The 18,084-nt window shown below is 43.6% G+C and overlaps 1 long non-coding RNA gene across 1 annotated transcript in view; it reads left to right on the forward strand.

Annotated features, from left to right (window-relative positions):
* The first annotated feature begins 4,104 nt into the window (after positions 1-4,104).
* The window catches only part of LOC308479591, a 33,754-nt gene continuing 19,774 nt past the window's right edge, over positions 4,105-18,084 (forward strand). Inside the window, exon 1 of the long non-coding RNA XR_013987745.1 lies at positions 4,105-4,155. This is a non-coding gene — a long non-coding RNA (uncharacterized lncRNA). The remainder of the gene's footprint in view (positions 4,156-18,084) is intronic.

Genomic DNA, 18,084 nt, shown 5'->3' on the forward strand with positions numbered 1-18,084 from the left:
GGACACCCAACACCTCCCCAGGACATAGCCAAGATATCACGTCCATTTTGAAAAAAATCTCCAATTCCCTTTCTGAGCTGCTATTTCTTTGGAAAAGCTGGCTTCTTTGAGAGCTATAGAGTCGAGAGGGGTAAATGCAGAACTCTACTCAATCAGTTATGCAGTTCACTCTTTGGCCTTGTGCCTTGGGCAAAGTATTATCTCTTAACCTTTTCCACAGAGCTATTGCAAGGCTAAACAAAGAAGATTAAAACAAATATTCAGTGAAGAGTGCAACACAAATGATAAATAATTTTTAAAAGGCATAGTTTAGGTAGAGGGCTCCATTCAGAGCCTCAGGGAACATTTACTAGTTAATGCCTAGCCCAAATACATGAACATGCTCAAGTTAAGGAAGAAATCTTGGTTTTGGAACATGGCAATCTTTCCTTATACCAGGTCTAAATTATTTGTGCATCTAGTGCAGTAGTGTCTAATGATTAGCAGTGATTTTCTAAAGCCCCAGGCAGTGATCTTTCCCATTAAGTGCAGATTGAATCTTTTAACCAGAGCTGCCATGGATTTAACATTGCATCTTCTGCACAGAAAACATGCACTACGTGTGCATTGAGCTATGGTTTTGCACACAGCAGAGTCATGAAAATACAGAGGATCTCCAAAACCAAAAAGTAACCCTTTCTATTAAAAATGCCAGCATCTATTATTTCCCCCTTCTGCTGAAAATAATGTTCAATCCACTGATATGACTGTTACTTAACAGGAGTGGGCAGCTGTGAAGGTGGATGGAGGATGAGGTATGGAGCACCACTGAAAAACTTTATGACATTCACTCACATTCACCAGCTCAGACATTTTGATTCAGAGCACCAACAGCATGATTCAAACACTATATTGTGGGGCAGCAGCAATCCTGCAGACAGGTGAGTGTGCAATTTGCCCAATTTGCATGTTTCTTCTGCGTCTGTCTGCTGCTCCCACTGCATCATGAGTGAGATTTGAAGATGTCATCTGCAAGAATCTAGGCTTCCATGCTCCTAAGCTATAGCCTTTGCCTGGGAAGTGTAAACTTCTTGTTACAAGCCTAAATGTGGGGCCTTAGAGGTCCAGTATAAGTGTTTTATATTGCCGGAAGAAATATCAACAACCTCAGATATGCAGATGACACAACCTTGATGGCAGAAAGTGAGGAGGAATTAAAGAACCTTTTAATAAGGGTGAAAGAGGAGAGTGCAAAATATGGTCTGAAGTTCAACATCAAAAAAACTAAGATCATGGCCACTGGTCCCATCACCTCCTGGCAAATAGAAGGGGAAGAAATGGAGGCAGTGAGAAATTTTACTTTCTTGGGCTCCATGATCACTGCAAATGGTGACAGCAGTCACGAAATTAAAAGACGCTTGCTTCTTGGGAGAAAAGCAATGACAAACCTTTTTTTTTTTTTTTTTTTTAAAATGATATTTATTAAGGTTTCCAAAAAAAGGTTACATATATAAGAAAAAGAAAAATAGAGAAAAGAAAAAATACAAAATACAGAAAAAATAAAAGAGACTTAAAAAACAAATCAATCTTTCCATACCTTACATTTCATTTACTTGTTTCCCTGACCTCCTCACGCCTCCCTTTTTTGTATTCCAGTTCAGTTAATTAATTCAGCAATTCCTTTCCCTCTGTTTTTATCTTAATCCTTTAACTTAATATATTATAGCTTTAGATTCTCACCTGTTAACAATCCATTTTTACATACACCCTTATAACACTGCTGCTAAAACCACTTAACTTCATTCTGACATCATTCTAACATTCATTAATTTTGAAGTATTTCTGTAAATAGTCTTTAAATTTCTTCCAATCTTCTTCCACCGACTCTTCTCCCTGGTCTCGGATTCTGCCAGTCATTTCTGCCAGAAGCAATGACAAACCTAGACAGCATCTTAAAAAGCAGGGACATCACCTTGCCGTCAAAGGTCCGTAAAGTTAAAGCTATGGTTTTCCCAGTAGTGATGTATGGAAGGGAGAGCTGGACCATAAAGAAGGCTGATTGCCGAAGAATTGATGCTTTTGAATTATGGTGCTGGAGGAGACTCTTGAGAGTCCCATGGACTGCAAGAAGATCGAACCTATCCATTCCTAAGGAAATCAGCCCTGAGTGCTCACTGGAAGGACAGATCCTGAAGCTGAGGCTCCAATACCTCGGCCACCTCGTGAGAAGAGAAGACTCCCTGGAAAAGACCCTGATGTTGGAAAAGATTGAGGGCACAAGGAGAAGGGGACGACAGAGGACAAGATGGTTGGACAGTGTTCTTGAAGGTACCAGCATGAGTTTCACCAAACTGCGGGAGGCAGTGGAAGGCAGGAGTGCCTGGCATGCTCTGGTCCATGGGGTCACGAAGAGTCGGACACAACTAAACAACTAAACAACAAAACAATAAATGTTTGGGACTTTCTGGCACAAAACACATACTATATTCTACCCTAATGGGACCTCCATTTTCTTTCAATGTCTTTGAGCCATGAACATTGCTACATATGCATTTCACATCCTTACTGCAGGGATAGGGATCCTGAGGTCCTCCAGATATTGTTGGACTACAGTTTCTATCATCCCTGACCATTGACCATGCTGGACAGAGCTGACAGGAGTTGTATTCCAGCAACATCTAGAGGGCCAGAGATTCCCTGTCCCTGCCTTACTGGGAAAATGGGCACAAAAAGTGAAAAACAATATTAGAGGATTGAAATTGCAGTCCCCAGCTAGATGCCCCAAGGGTAGTAGTAAGACAACCCAATTTACCTTTTGCATTTCACCAGCAGCAACCATTGTAGATTAGGAATCAAGCCAACCACAAGGAAGAAAACTATTAAAGCTGCTCTCTTATAATCATTAATTATGAAGATATCATCATTCATGTTTATAATCTATGAAATGTCCCAGAGTAATTGATTTTTGTAGTTCGATGAATTTTAATGGCAGGACTGCAAACAACGCTTGCAAAATAACTCACTTAGGGGGACAACTAGCAATGGCTCCAATCAGCCCAGGCTACTTTCAGCCTGAGAAACAGGACAGCTGCCTCCTCCTAGGTCTGCAGAGGTCAGTCTTCAGGCATATATCAATTGACAATATGCTCCAGTTGCTACAAAGAGTGAGCATAAGGGCGGGCAGGCCACAGCTATTGACCAAGCGACTGTGGTGTGCTTCATGGGCACAGATAAACATTGTAAAAAGGCTAGTTTTACTGAAAATAGCATAGCAGAAATGCAAATTTATGCCTACAAGAAAACTCTCACGGCTGCCAGTCAGGTCAAGTGGGTCAGAGACTTTCTGAGCGACAGCAAAACTCAGGTTGGAATATTTCTTGTAGTTTGAAGACCAATGCAAAATATAGAATCGGAATTACTGGAGCAGACTTCTAAGCACTCAACTAGGTGTGTGGAACCTTTGGCCCTTCAGGTGTTGCTGAACTATAACTCCCATCAGCCCTGATCATTGGATACATGCTGGGGCTGATGGGAATTGTAGTTGAGCAGTAGCTGGAGGACCAAAGGTTCCCCACAGCTGTGCTGGGCTGCTATGATGTTGGGCCTAAGGTTGCAAATATCATAGATGTGCATCTACCTGGTTACGGAAGACACACGTATTTACCCTGACTTCTGACACTTGAGGTGTATATTTTCAGGAGCCAGCTTATTACTGTTTTCAGTATTGTGTTTTAAGGTTGTAATCTGCCCTGGGATCTTAGGGTGAAGGGGAGGTAATTAAGAACAATAACAACAACCTGGGAGGAAGATTCCATTTGGCTAAGGTTTTTTGTCTAATTGCTTGCTTGCTTATGAGACAGTTGCTAGAAAGCAGGAGCAAAATTCTGACCCCACTTCCCTTCCCTCAGCAATGTCCCCCGATTTAGGTGTATAAACAGCCACTGAATTTGGCACTTTGCACACAGACTCGCTGCCTAAACCACTGATCTTCACTCCCTGCTTGTAATCAATGGATTAGCCCAACTCATTTACCATGAGCCGAAGCTGCAGCTTCGAACTGGCTAGACAGCTCTGTGCCTTCCAGTGTCTCTATGTCAGGAACTTGGGGGGACTCAGTTCCGGCACCTCTCAGGTGGGCACCATTGCCATTCTAAGAGAACAAAGGAGGTGTTCATGGTGAGTTCTGGCACCTCTTTTCCTAGAAAAATAGCACTGCTCTATGTTCATACTTTCTAAAAAAATCAGGCCTCCCCCATTTGTGACCTACGAAGCTAAATGTAACCCACTAGCCATGCCTTTGTGGCCTACCACAGTGCCTGGCCACCCCCTCACCCGCTCCTTGTAACTTCTCACCGCTTGATGTGCACTTTGGTACCTCAGCAAAAACAATTTAGGTCCTTTAAACGAGGCACGTGCATAGATTCCATAAACAACTTCTGCCAGTTTCACGTGAGTGTGCGATTCACACATGTGAAAGGGGAGGGAAGGCATCTTTCCTTCTCCATCCACCCCCCTCACAACTGGCAACTAGGCCTCTGGGCAATTTCCTACCAACCCAGTGGGCCTACATATATACCACTGTAGCTACCCACTGTACTGGGGCACAGCACTGTTGATCTCAGCCCTGCATGCCATGTCATGGCCCCCTGCTTCACATCCGGAGTGTTTTTGCCTGGCTGGAATGTGTCCTCCGGTAATGCCTCTGGATAAATGGTGCAGAGGGGTGTGTAGAAACTAGCCTCTTGTCCCACTGGTACAATGTGGGTGACAGTAGCAGAGCAGTGAGGTGATGTGGCAATTGGCAACTGTGGGCCTTGGCTCTCACCCATACTTCCCCCTGTGGCCCTGTCTCCTGACCTGTACCAGATTTCCCCCCACTCCATCAAATCACAAAATTGCAATCCCATTTGTGTGAGATCTCATTTCGGCTCTTCTTGTTGTCTCTGTTTTCCTCCCTGATGGATGTGGTGTCAGCAAGATGCTCTTTGTATCTAACCATGGAAAGAATCATCAGGGAAAACTGTAAGAAGCCATGTCTGTGTGAGAGAAATATTGATGAACAGGACGTTGTGGGGTGGAGTGCTAATTAAATAGAAGTTATGTCATCTGCTAGCTGTCAGGATCTAATTGAATTAGAATTGAGGAGGTGAGATTAAAAGGCAGATAATACGAAAGCAGCATGGCTTGGCTAGGTAAAAAGAGAGAGAGAGCTTACAAAATCCTATTTCTAAGTTCTTCTTTGGAATAGGAGAGTGAATGCCCTCTCACTTGACAGATTCAGTCTAAAAGCCCTGTAAGATGTGCAGCAAGGGAAGAGGCTTGTGAAGGAAAACCAGGCCCCATAATAATTTGGCATGCAGATGCAAACTGATGTAGGGATGGAGGAGAAATTCAATTCAGTTTGCATTTCAAGGTGAACCTAGCTAATCTGCACTTTCAGAAACAAAACACGGCCATCATTCCAAAATTGGAACACAGTTACCCAGCCAAGTAATGTGTGCAAAACTACATAACTTGATGTAAAGGGTGCATAAAAATGCATATATTTGTGAAAATGTTTGGTTTTGGTAAAAGGGAAATAGTAGTGGTATAATAAAAGGAAAAAATCCCTGGGTGCCTAGATCCAGGTTTGGGGCAAGTATTTTTTGGTGAAAGAGCCTCGGTAGAGATTTAAAATCACAAAACAAGCAGCAATATAAAGCATGGAAATATAGGCTGTTAGACCTTTAAAACATCCCCTTCTAAGTTGCTTTCAAAAATTCCCACTTCCCTTAGCATAGAACCATAAATGGTTTACTTACAAATTATTCAAAGGTCAGATTAATATGCTTTTCCATACAGCAGCAAAAAAAGACAAGCAGTTTAATTTAGTTTCAAAATGGTAAATGTTTCTAAATTAGATGGCTTGCTAAAGCCACACAGTCTAAGCTTGGGGCATCCAACTTAGACATCCTTACTGGTTCACATGGTGGAAAAACTTAGAACAAAGATTTTGGTAACCATTTCTCCCAAGGTGAGAGGGTGTGACCTATCTAAGCCTAGCAGGGCATCTTACTATATGGTCTTAACATGCATGAATTATAGTTAAGCATGTTGGCTATATGAGACTGAATATATCCCACAAAAATAACATTTTTAAAAACTCATCAGATTAGGGAAGACTGCTTTTCAATAATGTATAGATTAGGCAAAATTGCATATAAGCATGTGTATACTAGGGGGGGAAATCATGCTAAAATGCTGGTGAATTTCCATAAGGACTTTAAAACAAGCAAACAAACAGTCTCAAAGTGGAGAATTGAACTTAAGAATGAAAAAAATGAGGAAACTGAGAGAAACTGGCAAGTACATTGTCAGAGCTATCCCAAGGTGTTTTTGCTATCTGAGGCAAATCAGCATACGACACATACACCAGTCGTGGTTGGTCAAGTTATTTTGAGACCTGAGGCAGAAAAGCACAAAACAGTCTCTCCTTCTCCTGGCAATAATAAAAATAATAATTGGGCGGGGGACGGGGACGGGGGACACCTAACTAAATAGCTAACCACTTGCTACTGTTCCATGACAACCCAAAACCAGCTGCCTGTGGCACCTTCCTCATTCTACCTAACAGCAGGCTATCTGCCTGAGTGTGCTCAGGAATGCTCACTCAGGGCGCATGAGATGAGGCACCATTGCTGCACCATCCTCCTGGCTGCAGCAGCATTTCTGCTCACGGGGATGAGGTGGGGCAGAATGGAAGGAAAGGAGGGGGGAAGCAGAAGGGAGGATGGGGGACACACACATCTTCACCCACTTCTGCCACCAACCCAGTGCTCCCACATCCTTACCACCACTCTGCCCTGTCTATCCTGGCCCCTCCAAGCAGCAGTGCCTCTGCAGCTGGGCTGACAGCACAGCAGTGGTTCCCATTTCACATGCTGCCCTTGGGAATGCCAGACCTGCTGCCTTAGGAGGATGGAATTTTGTTCAAGGGGACACTAGATCAGAGATGGGGAATCTGTACCCCTCCTGTTCTTGTTGTTGAACTCCAGCTCCCATCAGCCCCAACAAGCATGGTCCATGTTCAGGGACAATGGGAACTGTAGTCCAGCAACAACTGGAGGGCCACAGGTTCCCCATCGTTTCACTAGAGGAAGTTTACATGTTTTCATGCATGTTTACAACAGGCATGTATGACACTAGTCATACTTAAAGCACATCAAGCACCAAATTTAAGAAGCACACTTCAGCCGGAAGGTCCCATGCAAGCCCCGTTGAAATGATCAGAGGTTGCTGTGCAAAAACACTATTGTGGTCCTGGCACAACACCCATTCATTTCTGTGGGGCACGCAAAGCAGAACTTCGAGGTGGACTTTTGATTGTCATAAGCTGGTGGTCATAATCTGCACAAGTCCAGGTGACTGCCAACGCAATCATAGTCTTTGCTGTCTGTTTATAGCATCACACACACAACATGAATCCAGCTTTTCAATGGCACCATGTTCAGCAGATACGGGCACTTGGCCCTCATTCTGTCCATGTGGAAGTGTGCCTAGTTTTCTTTTGGAACATCTTCATAAAGGTTTATTTTGCTTTATAATTAACTTATGAGCTGATGAATGGGTTCTAATATGCAACATGTTTAATTTCGGTTTGACCTGATTTATAGCATGATACCAAACCACAGGTGAAGGTTTTAATTAAGTAGGTGGCGACTCTGATTCAGCACATGAAGTGAAACTGAAGCGGTGATAAATTTGATTTGGAAGGCGATGCATCATTTTGAGTACAAAATGTATTAAATTTATTGTGCAATGTATTTGTTGCACTGCATGATGTATAGCTTATACAAATGCGCTACATTTTTTATTTTTGTCACTCCTGTAGGATTTTTTAAGGTTTACTAAGTCACTATCCCATGAAATAAAGTTTTGTGCTACTGCCTTTTAAACTTTGCAAAATTAAAAAGAGATCTAAAGCAGTCCTGGTCAGTAATAATGTTTAGCATTTATACAGCTCGATTGTTCAAAGCACTTCAGATATATAGTATCATAAAGTGTCCATATCAAAAGAAGTAATAGTACCACTCTATTCTACCTTGGTCAGACCCCACCTGGAGTACTTTGTCCAGTTCTTGGCTTCACAGTTTAAGATTTGTCCACTTAAGGCATCACAGGATATCAAGAAGCTGGAATGTGTGCAGAAGAGGGCAACCAAGATGATAGATGTGAAAATTAAAGTCTTATGAGGAACAGTTGAGGGAGTTGAATATGTTTACCCTGGAGAAGAGAAGACTGAAAGATGATATGATAGCCATCTTCAAATATCTGAACGGCTGTCACAAAGAAGTTGGAGCAAACTTGTTTCCTGCTGCTCCAGAGGGTAGAACCAGAACCAATGGATTCAAATCCAAGGAAGAGAATTCCAACTAAACATTAGGAATAATCTTCTGATGGTAAAAGCTGTTTGACAGTGGAATGGGCTACCTTGGAAAGTAGTAGACTCTCCTTCATTGGAAGTTTTTAAACAGGGGTTTTAAACTTCATTGGAAGTTTTAAATATCTATCAGATATTCTTCAGCTGTGATTCCTGAATTGTAGGGGGTTGGACTAGATGGCTCTTGGGATCTCTTCCGACTCAACAATTCTATGCTCTCAGATTGGACTAACCTGTGCCTCCCCAAACTGAATCCAGCCCACCAAGCCCCAGGAAGTGGCCCACCTGCCCCAAAGCTTTAGCTTAACATTTCTTTATTAGCTTTATTTAGCCAACCAAAAAACAAAGCATCCTGCCTGTTCTTTAGTGAGAGATCTAAAGAACTGGCAGAGCACTATCTCTCCCAATCAGAGATAGATCCTCTCTAAGTAGAAGGCATCATAGCACATAAGCATCTTATACTGGTGGTAAAGCCATCTGCTTGCTCTTTAAGAGTAGAAGGCAGCATTCCCAACCCCCACATCACTCCAGTGCTGGAATTTTGTGCTAAAATAGGAGAGCAAACCCTTCCCACCCCAGGTGCTCTTTACAGATCACACTAAGCAGCAGAGTGCTAATATTGGAAATAAGGGTCCAAGACTATAGAATTCACTGCCCCAGGATGATCCAGCCACTTTGATCATCATCACAACCTGCTATGACGTTTCAAAGAATTTTGTATCTTGAATTCTTTTAAAAGGAATCACTGTAAATAATTGTTGAAAACCAAAGACAACAACAAAAAGCAACCAGGCCTGATGCAAGTAAAAGAGAAAATTGCTACCAACGCAAGCTTTTGCAATAGCAGAATGTTCAGATTTGACAGAACAGGCAAACCTGCTCTATATTTAGAAAAAATCCTTCTTTCTCAATTTCTCAACCATGTTATCTTTAAAATGAAAGGAAAGAAAATAACAATGAACCCAATCCTTAGCAAAGCAAAATGTCTGTTCCAGTACATATTTTTTAAGGAAACAACAGCAACAAGGATTTGGTCTCCAAAGGAAAATTGAAATCTGAAACATATGGCCCTAAATTAATGAGTAGCAATTCATTCACCTCAGGATCAATGAAGCAGAATAATTTCTGGCCACTAATAACAGCTTAATAAAATGAATGGCTTCAGCCTTGTCATGAATTACTTTAAAGCAGGGGATTGAGGAATGGCAATATAAACAACCATTGATTCCCTCCCCTGCTTTAGAACATACAGTATCACAAATAAAATATGACTCCAGTCCGTCTGTAATTGATACCAGGCACAGCTGCGCATCACTGAGAGGACTGGTGTGATGGGAAAGCATAATGGAACCTTTGCGATTCTTGAGGAGATTCAAGGAATGAAAGAGGCACAGTGCAGAAATGATGAAGACTCATATAGCTGATGCTTGGGATCGTCCAAATCTAACATGATCTCATTAATAACCCATTAGCCCAGGCCAGCTAGTTCAGCTCCATTAATTGAAATAATGTGATTAATAGCATTAAAGGAGACTGGGCAGACTTAGGGATATAAATGGCATCTGTACTGCCACTAGGGATGAAATTCTTAGCAGATGTTTAACTGTGCATGCAAACTGATCCAGTAGGCAAAATAACAGAAAGAAGGGGTTTGCTTTGCATAAGCTGCAATCCTGTGTGCGTTTACTTGGGAGTAAGCCCCATTTGACACAAAGGGACTTACTTCTAGGGTTGTGGTTATTTGTTGTTTAGAAAGGGATCCAGTCAAATTTGGTAGTGAGTAGGGTAGAATAGCCACTTGTTTGCTCATATTTGGGAACATATGTCCAAAAACAGAAAACATTTCATGGACACGTTTGTTCATTGTTTCGTTCCCTTTGTAGGGAGATGGCAAAAAAGGCCATGTTGCAAAATCAGGATTTTGCCAGGTGATGAAGCCAACAGAGCACTACATTGCTGCGCTCTCAGAAGTGGCCCACATGCCACTCAAATGCAGTTCCCATATTTGCAGGAGTGGGCGCCTTTGCCTCTATCCACTGCTTGGGACACACTAATCCATTATTGTCTTGCACATTAGGGCTCAACAGTTTTATACAGTGGCAAGTGGCCAGCATCTTAAAACTGGCCACAATCATGTTAAGGGTGCAATCCTAAGCACACTTGCTAGTGAGTAGCCCCAGTGGGTCTTATGAGAAAACAACTATAGGAACATAGGAAGCTGCCTTATGCCAAGTCAGACCATTAGTCCACCTAGCTTGGTATTGTCCACACTGGCTGGCAGCAGCTGTTACTGGTTCTCAGACAGGATTCTCTTCCAGTCCTACCTGGAGATGTCAGGGATTGAATCTGGGACTATCTAGTGGCTAAGAAGATGCTCTTCTACTGAGCTATGACCCTTCCCCAGGATTGCACTGCAAGTCAATCTTCCCAGCTGTTCTCTGAAGCAGAAGGAGCCTGTTATGAACTGGCAGGACAATGGGGAGGAGGAAGAGAATCCTGGCAAGGGTTGTAGCCAGGACTGGGTCACACCAGGACAAGCTGGGGATGGGGAAGGAGAGGTTGGTGTAGGAAGTACTCATGGGCTGACGGAAAATGACAAGGGGATGGGGGTCAGTGCACAGGAACCAGAGCAGCAGGACCCATCACCAGAGCCAGAGGGGCCCCTGTCTCCACAAACACGGCAGGTTTTGAGGTGTAGGGAGCAGTGGGAGTGGCACTCTAGGAAGCTGAGGCAGGCAAGGGCCCATAACCCAGCTCCCTAGCTGGCCAGGTGGGGCTCGCTAGCTCTGGGAGGAGGTGGAGTAGGATTGGAACAGGTGAGGGTCACATGCCTCATCAAGCCCAGATGCTGCAATCAGCATCAGAGCTGAGGTGCTGTGTCTGCTCAACTGCCCATGTTGATGGACTGCAGCTTGGATGCTCCAGGATCTCTGAGGGGCTTTGGACGCTCGACATGTGGATTGAGCCAGGACTGGAGACTTGGCGTACTGACTTGCTGCAAGGTAGGTCAGGGGTTCAGGACATAGCTTTGGGTCTAAGTAAAAGTAACCATTGTATAGACGCAATTTGTCTTCAGTTGGGAACTATTGCACACTTTTTCTCTTTCTCTGTGCGCATGTGTTGTCTGTGCAGTAGTATAGGTGTATTATCCCCATTTCCCCAGTTTGTCTGAACTTAACCAAGGCCACCCACCTTTGGAGGTATGTCACAGGAAAACGGTGCTTTATTACTTAAAATAAACATACAGTGGTATCTCGGGTTACATATGCTTCAGGTCACATACGCTTCAGGTTACACACTCCGCTAACCCAGAAATCGTGCTTCAGGTTAAGAACTTTGCTTCAGGATAAGAACAGAAATCAGGCTCCAACGGCATGGCCCCATTAGCTAAAGTGGTGCTTCAGGCTAAGAACAGTTTCAGGTTAAGAATTGACCTCCGAAACGAATTAAGTACTTAACCCAAGGTACCACTGTAATAGCTGCTATTCATTGTGCAGTTAGACACACTTAATTTATGGTGATGCTTTTTGGGGGTCTTGAGCACGTGCAATTCTTATTTCCAAGGTCTAAAGCTTCTGAATTCTGGGGTTTAAAATAATGTCACATTTTGCATTCATTCCATTTCTTCTCTCCTCTGACTGGTGCAGAAAAATACGCTGATGTGTCTTATTATTAGTTCAAATAAACGTGTTACGTTTGCTTTCTACCTTTCTTTTCTCTCCACCTTATCCAGTTGGACTAGGGACCCTTTGTTTGTCTAGAACAGTTCCCAAATCCCACCAATCTGTTCTCCTATTTGCAATCAATATAAAGAGCTTGTGGAGGTGGGGTGTGTGTGTGCTAATGAAGGCACATCTGTTTTCCCATAGTGACTGAAACAAATTACAGGCTGCATGCAACATGGGAGGTCAGCTTTTATGGACTGTTTACTTTCCATCTTCTTGGCTTGCTCTCAATCCATGCTCCTAATCAGAACGCAAACACTGGCGTCTCCTTGTTAGCAAAGCGCAGATTTCCACAGTAGGCCAACAGGCAAACACTCCTTGTTTGTTTCTATTTTCCCCTTCATTTGGAAGTTAATTGCTTCTTCTATAAATATTTTTCATCTTTTGCATTGATGTTTGCAAAAGCGAATTTGGTGGCAACATTATTTCTGCCATCCCCTTTCCTTATTTTCACTTTGTTTTAATATGGTGCTCTTGACTCCTGCAGGATTGCTTAGTATGTATGGGCAGCCACTTTCACCAGATGTCTTTTGGGGTCAGCGGTTGAAACAAATGGTCGTGCCCTTTGGTAATTTGTTGGAATTAATATTACATTTGGCCTCTTGCAGTATTTTATTTTTTAATGTGGGGTTTTAGATTCCTATAAAACTACTGACTCTTGGCTGCAGCGAAGACTGCCTTAGCCTTTTGAGGGTGGTCCATTGGGGGAAGTGGGGCACTGTCCCACCAGCTCCAGCCTGCCCTCAGCCAGGCCCCACTTGCCTGTCCTCTTACTTACAATCAGTTTACGGGGTGGAACTGCCTATCAGCTTCTTCCTCCTTGGCCTCAGTGGGCTCATCTATACTCCCATTAGTCCTATAGTTTCTTCTGTTTGTCCCACCATTTCTGGGCACAGGTCTGAGAGGGTTTTCTTTCATCCCACCACTTTCCTCTGGAAAACCTACTGTTTATTGCTGAAATAAATCAGCAAAGTAACCGAACTGATGTTTGTTGCGATTCAATGGTTTTTCCCAGGGAAAGTGTCTGGACAAATGGACTGTGGATGAGACCAGTGTTGCTCATGTAGAACTCAACAGGGAGAAGGATGGGGATAAAACTGGAATTAGTTGGCTCTGCCTCTCATTGGTTGTAGCTCCACCTGCTGTGGGTCTCCCTAAATTCTGCCCTACCAGTCCCAATGGGCACCACCCACCATTGTTTCTTAGCTATACACTGGAATGCTGTTTCTATTCTGTCTGTTAAGGAATAGCTGAATAAGGCATTGGAGATGGCCGAGATTGACAAACTGATTGACAGCATATACAGAGAAGTAATGGAGTTACGACATCAATTTCTGTGTTGCAAAAATGGTTTCCTTTTATAATAAAGTTGCAATGCAGGCTCATTAGATAGACTTTTGTTTCTGTAACATTTTGGCCAGTTTAATAAAAGTTTAAAAGAAAGAATTCCAGTGCTTAGGTCTTAATCCCTGTGTTGTTGTTTAGTTGTTTAGTCGTGTCCAACTCTTCGTGACCCCGTGGACCAGAGCACACCAGGCACTCCTGTCTTCCACTGCCTCCCGCAGTTTGGTCAAACTTATGTTGATAGCTTCGAGAACACTGTCCAACCATCTCGTCCTCTGTCGTCCCCTTCTCCTTGTGCCCTCAATCTTTCCCAACATCAGGGTCTTTTCCAGGGAGTCTTCTCTTCTCATGAGGTGGCCAAAGTATTGGAGCCTCAGCTTCACGATCCCTGTAGTCAGTGCTATTTTCCTAAAAAAGAGCTGCCAGAACTCGCCATGAAACCTCCCTCATTCTCTTAGAATAGCAATGGCACCCACTTGAGAGGTGCCAGAACCGAGTTCCCTCAAGTACCTGCTGACAAAAAGACCTGCCTGTAAACTGACTGTATATTTAGATCTAGATTGTTTGGCATCCTGATCTAAAGGTTATTTTGGCATCCACATCCCTTCACATGCAGATCTGTAATATTATATCGGAAGGCTCTCACACTCCCTGATGTTGAATCATTCAAGAATGCACTGGTATTAATAACCCTTCGGGCACTCAGGTAGCAAAGGCCAGGGATGGGGAACCTGTGGCTCTCCAGGTATTGTTGCCATTGTTTCCACCATGTTGGCTTCAGCTGATGGGAGTTGGGTCCAACATAAGGTTACCAGACGTCCCCATTTCCCGGGGACAGTCCCCGTATTTACATATCAGTCCCCATACAAAATCCATTGAAGCTGAAAAGTGTCCCCGGATTCATTGAAAAAAATCTGGTAACCTTAGTCCAACAGCATCTAGAGGATCATAGGTTTCTGACTCCTGCTATAGGCCTTAAAAAAGAGAGTCCTTTGTTTAGCTGCTAATAGCAGTTAAAAGGATCAAGTAGCAGTTTATGAAAACACCTCTGCCTAAGGCTTTGGAAAGCTGCTGAAGTATGCAATCCAGATAAAGAGAAAAGACACACTATTCTAATCCAGCTGCCTTGAATCACCAGTTTTCAGTTCTGGATGGAGTTGCCCCATCCGACAGCTTCCATGGCACTCCAAGCACCACAGAAAACCCTTCAGTGTTCATCATGAACAAAGTCATAATGATTTTATTTTATCACCCTCAACAACAAAAAGAGGGAAAAAAGAAGGGGCTTAGCCAATATTTTATTGAATAGCTAGGGGGATTGCAAACCGCTGCCCTTGCCTTCTCAATCATTTCATGCATTTCAATATTCCTGCTTGAAAAACGAGTCATCTTCCTCAGCCAGTTTCCCTCTGACCCTTCTGCTGTTTTTGTAGTTCCACCCCACTGTCTCTGATTTGCTCAGCGCAGTTACTCAAGCTAACATTACCTCCACCAGGATTTGCAGAAATGCACAGCCATTTGTTTCCTGGACCGCATTCAAAACTATGACTTTGACGGTCTTTCAAGACTGAACTTCTTTTCCTAATGAAATCAAATAGGGTCATGAAACTGACATTTGAAACTTTTGCACAGGCTCTTCTGTTGTTATCAAACATGGGGTGGGAGAAGCTTTTTCAACCCAAGGGCCATGCTTCCTTCTGGATATTCTTCCAGGGGCCAAATGCTAGTGATGGGCAGAACCAGAGGCAAAAGTGGACAGGGCAACAAATGTGAAATTCACCTTCGGTACTGTAGGTTGCCTTCTATGTGCATGTGCAGACCTCCATCCATTTATCCTCCGTCTGGGCAAACAAGAAGCACTGTCAGAGTTCATCGGCACAGTCAAGCCAAGTGAAAACACTCAACTGGTTGGCAGGGTACAAAGTAGGGCTGGTAATGTGTGTGGCCTGGAGGGAGAGGATGTGGCTGGGGACGAGTGTGGGGGAAAGTCCCAAGGGCCAGATAGACCTGGAGAGCCACATTTGGCCCCCATTCCTGAGGTTCTCTATCTCTGTCTGACAGCAACATTTCAGAGGTATGTTGTCTCTGAGATACCGAATCTGTTCATGTGGAGGGGTGGATGCTGAAGGGGCCCAGTGTGCATACCTTGGTAGCAGTGAAGACGGTAGGTGTGTGCTGTGCCTGAACAGGTGCTATATCTAGAGAATGCCTGCCACACAAACCAATGGCACCATATACTGTATTCTCCAGGTACAGCAGCTACACTGGGCTGCCCCAGTTCACTCCTTGCCTCCACTCAATAATGCCTTCTGGTTAATGTGCCTTGCAGCTTGCCTCAAACAGCTCCTGTCAGAGAGACCAAGCGAGAAAGCATCATTGCCTCGTAGAGGCACCCAGAAGTGCGAGAGTGGAGCACATTTCCCATGGATTTACTCAGCATTACTCGAGGCCCAGTTTTCAGAAAACCACTGTGAGAGGGAAATCTTCGTAAAGGCATCAGGGCTTTGAGATAGCTTCGTATGGTTTCCGAGTAGCAGCCCTCCATGGAATGCAGTTCTAAATGGGCACTTTGCAGGGAGAGGGGAGAAATTGAGTTCCCTTTTCATATCAAAGGCAGTAATGGTTTGCGTTATCATTTAATTACTGAAACTGTAAATGTAAATGGACTCCAATTTTTAGTTCTAGTCAATTTAAATTGCCTACTTACACTGCTTAATCCTCTGCTTTGAGAAGATATTGTATCGGTCTAAAGCATATTTAGGGGCTATAATATTAGTTAGCTTTTGATCATATTTTAAATGGCATAATCAACTGATAGCCATGTTGCACTGCATAGCATTGGGAAATCAATTAGGCAGAAGAGTGCAATGTATTATTGACCCCTTTTCTCCATTCAGGAATACCTGCACCATGTTACTAAAATGTGTGAGCTCACACTAGTACAATTTCTTTCTTTCTTTCTTTCTTTCTTTCTTTCTTTCTTTCTTTCTTTAGCTCCATCTCAAAATTACTCCAGACGAATTATATTGGTTCAGACCAATAACCTAACTAGCTCAGTCATTTCTCTCCATGTTCAACAGGCATAGCTTTAGGCCCTCCCTAAGCATGTCTCCCTACTCCTCTTCCAATGACTTTGCCTAATGACTAGTGGATCACATTGGCTTCCATGAACCAATGAATTTGCTCCATGGATATAATCAGCAGCACCCTCTGTTTGGTGTGTGGTATGGATGCAGGGGTGGCCTAATGGTTAGGCAGCATATGTCAGCTGCCTCAGGCAGTGGATGCTGGGAGGTGGGGGGGGGAGCACTGCTGCCAGGCTGCCATGCAGGCTGCCCTTTCTTCTTCAAGGAAACTTGCTGCACTCAGGTAGGGGTGGGCAAACCTCTCTGTTAGGGTTTCTCTCAGATTCTCTTTTTCTTCATTCTTAAGTTCAGTTCTCCATATCAGTTTCCAATTTTAAAAACCTAATTAAAATTTGCCAGCATTTTCGTGCCAATTTCTTCTTATGCACATGCTTGCATGAAATATTGCCCTATATACAGTGGTACCTCGGGTTACATACACTTCAGGTTACATACGCTTCAGGTTACAGACTCCGCTAACCCAGAAATAGTGCTTCAGGTTAAGAACTTTGCTTCAGGATGAGAACAGAAATCGTGCTCCGGTAGTGCGGCAGCAGCAGGAGGCCCCATTAGCTAAAGTGGTGCTTCAGGTTAAGAACAGTTTCAGGTTGAGAACAGACCTCTGGAACGAATTAAGTACTTAACCCGAGGTACCACTGTACACTTTTTTGGCAAAGCAATTTTCTGCCAATGCATTAGTTAATTCCCCACCCCTCTCTCTCTTTTTACACACACACACACACACACACACACACACACTTTATCCTAGTATATGCATTTTGCACATATTACATGGCTGGAGAAAAAGTCAAGGACATGAGAATTTCAAAGGATGGTTGTGTTTCCGTTTGCAAGTAGTTTCAGAAAGTGCAATTTAGGTAGGTTTGCCTTTAAAGGTGAACTGAGTCAAATTCCTTCCCTCCCCCTCCTGCTCAGGTGTGATGGAAGAAGGTGCTCCCTGGCCAGAGTTGAAATCAGGTATTCAGCTGCCAGTCTCTTCATGCAACGGAAGTGAGGTGCCATCTTGTCCTTAACCTCAGGCTGCAAAATGACTTGAGCTGACCCTGCTCAGATCAGGAGGTTTTGCTCCGTTCCTCAGTACAATGTACCAAAAATGAACCTCAGTATAGATTGTCTGTTCACCCTTTGAAACATATGTTGTGCCCAACGGCAGCAATTGCATGCAGTTGGAAGAGTCTTCCCCATCCGCTCCGATGTCTTGCTGTGGGCCATAAATACACTAGGAACTGTTAAAAGCAGACTTGATCAATGACTGCCGAGTCCCTCTGGTTGCCGAGCTCTTCCGACAAATCACAGAGGATCTTTGTGGACAATTCTTCTTTTCTGGCAAATGGCAGGTTCCTAAAGTGGTTTTCTCATCACTGTCTTTTTACTCAGCCTCTTGTCTCCCCTAAAGCAAATAGCCACAGAGTGCCAGCGTCTAGAAACTTGCCCAAGTAATAAGTCAGGAGGACATGAATTATGGGCTTTC

Source organism: Podarcis pityusensis, assembly GCF_964106645.2.
Source record: "Podarcis pityusensis genome assembly, chromosome: 1".
In the NCBI taxonomy this organism is placed as follows: Eukaryota; Metazoa; Chordata; class Lepidosauria; order Squamata; family Lacertidae; genus Podarcis; species Podarcis pityusensis.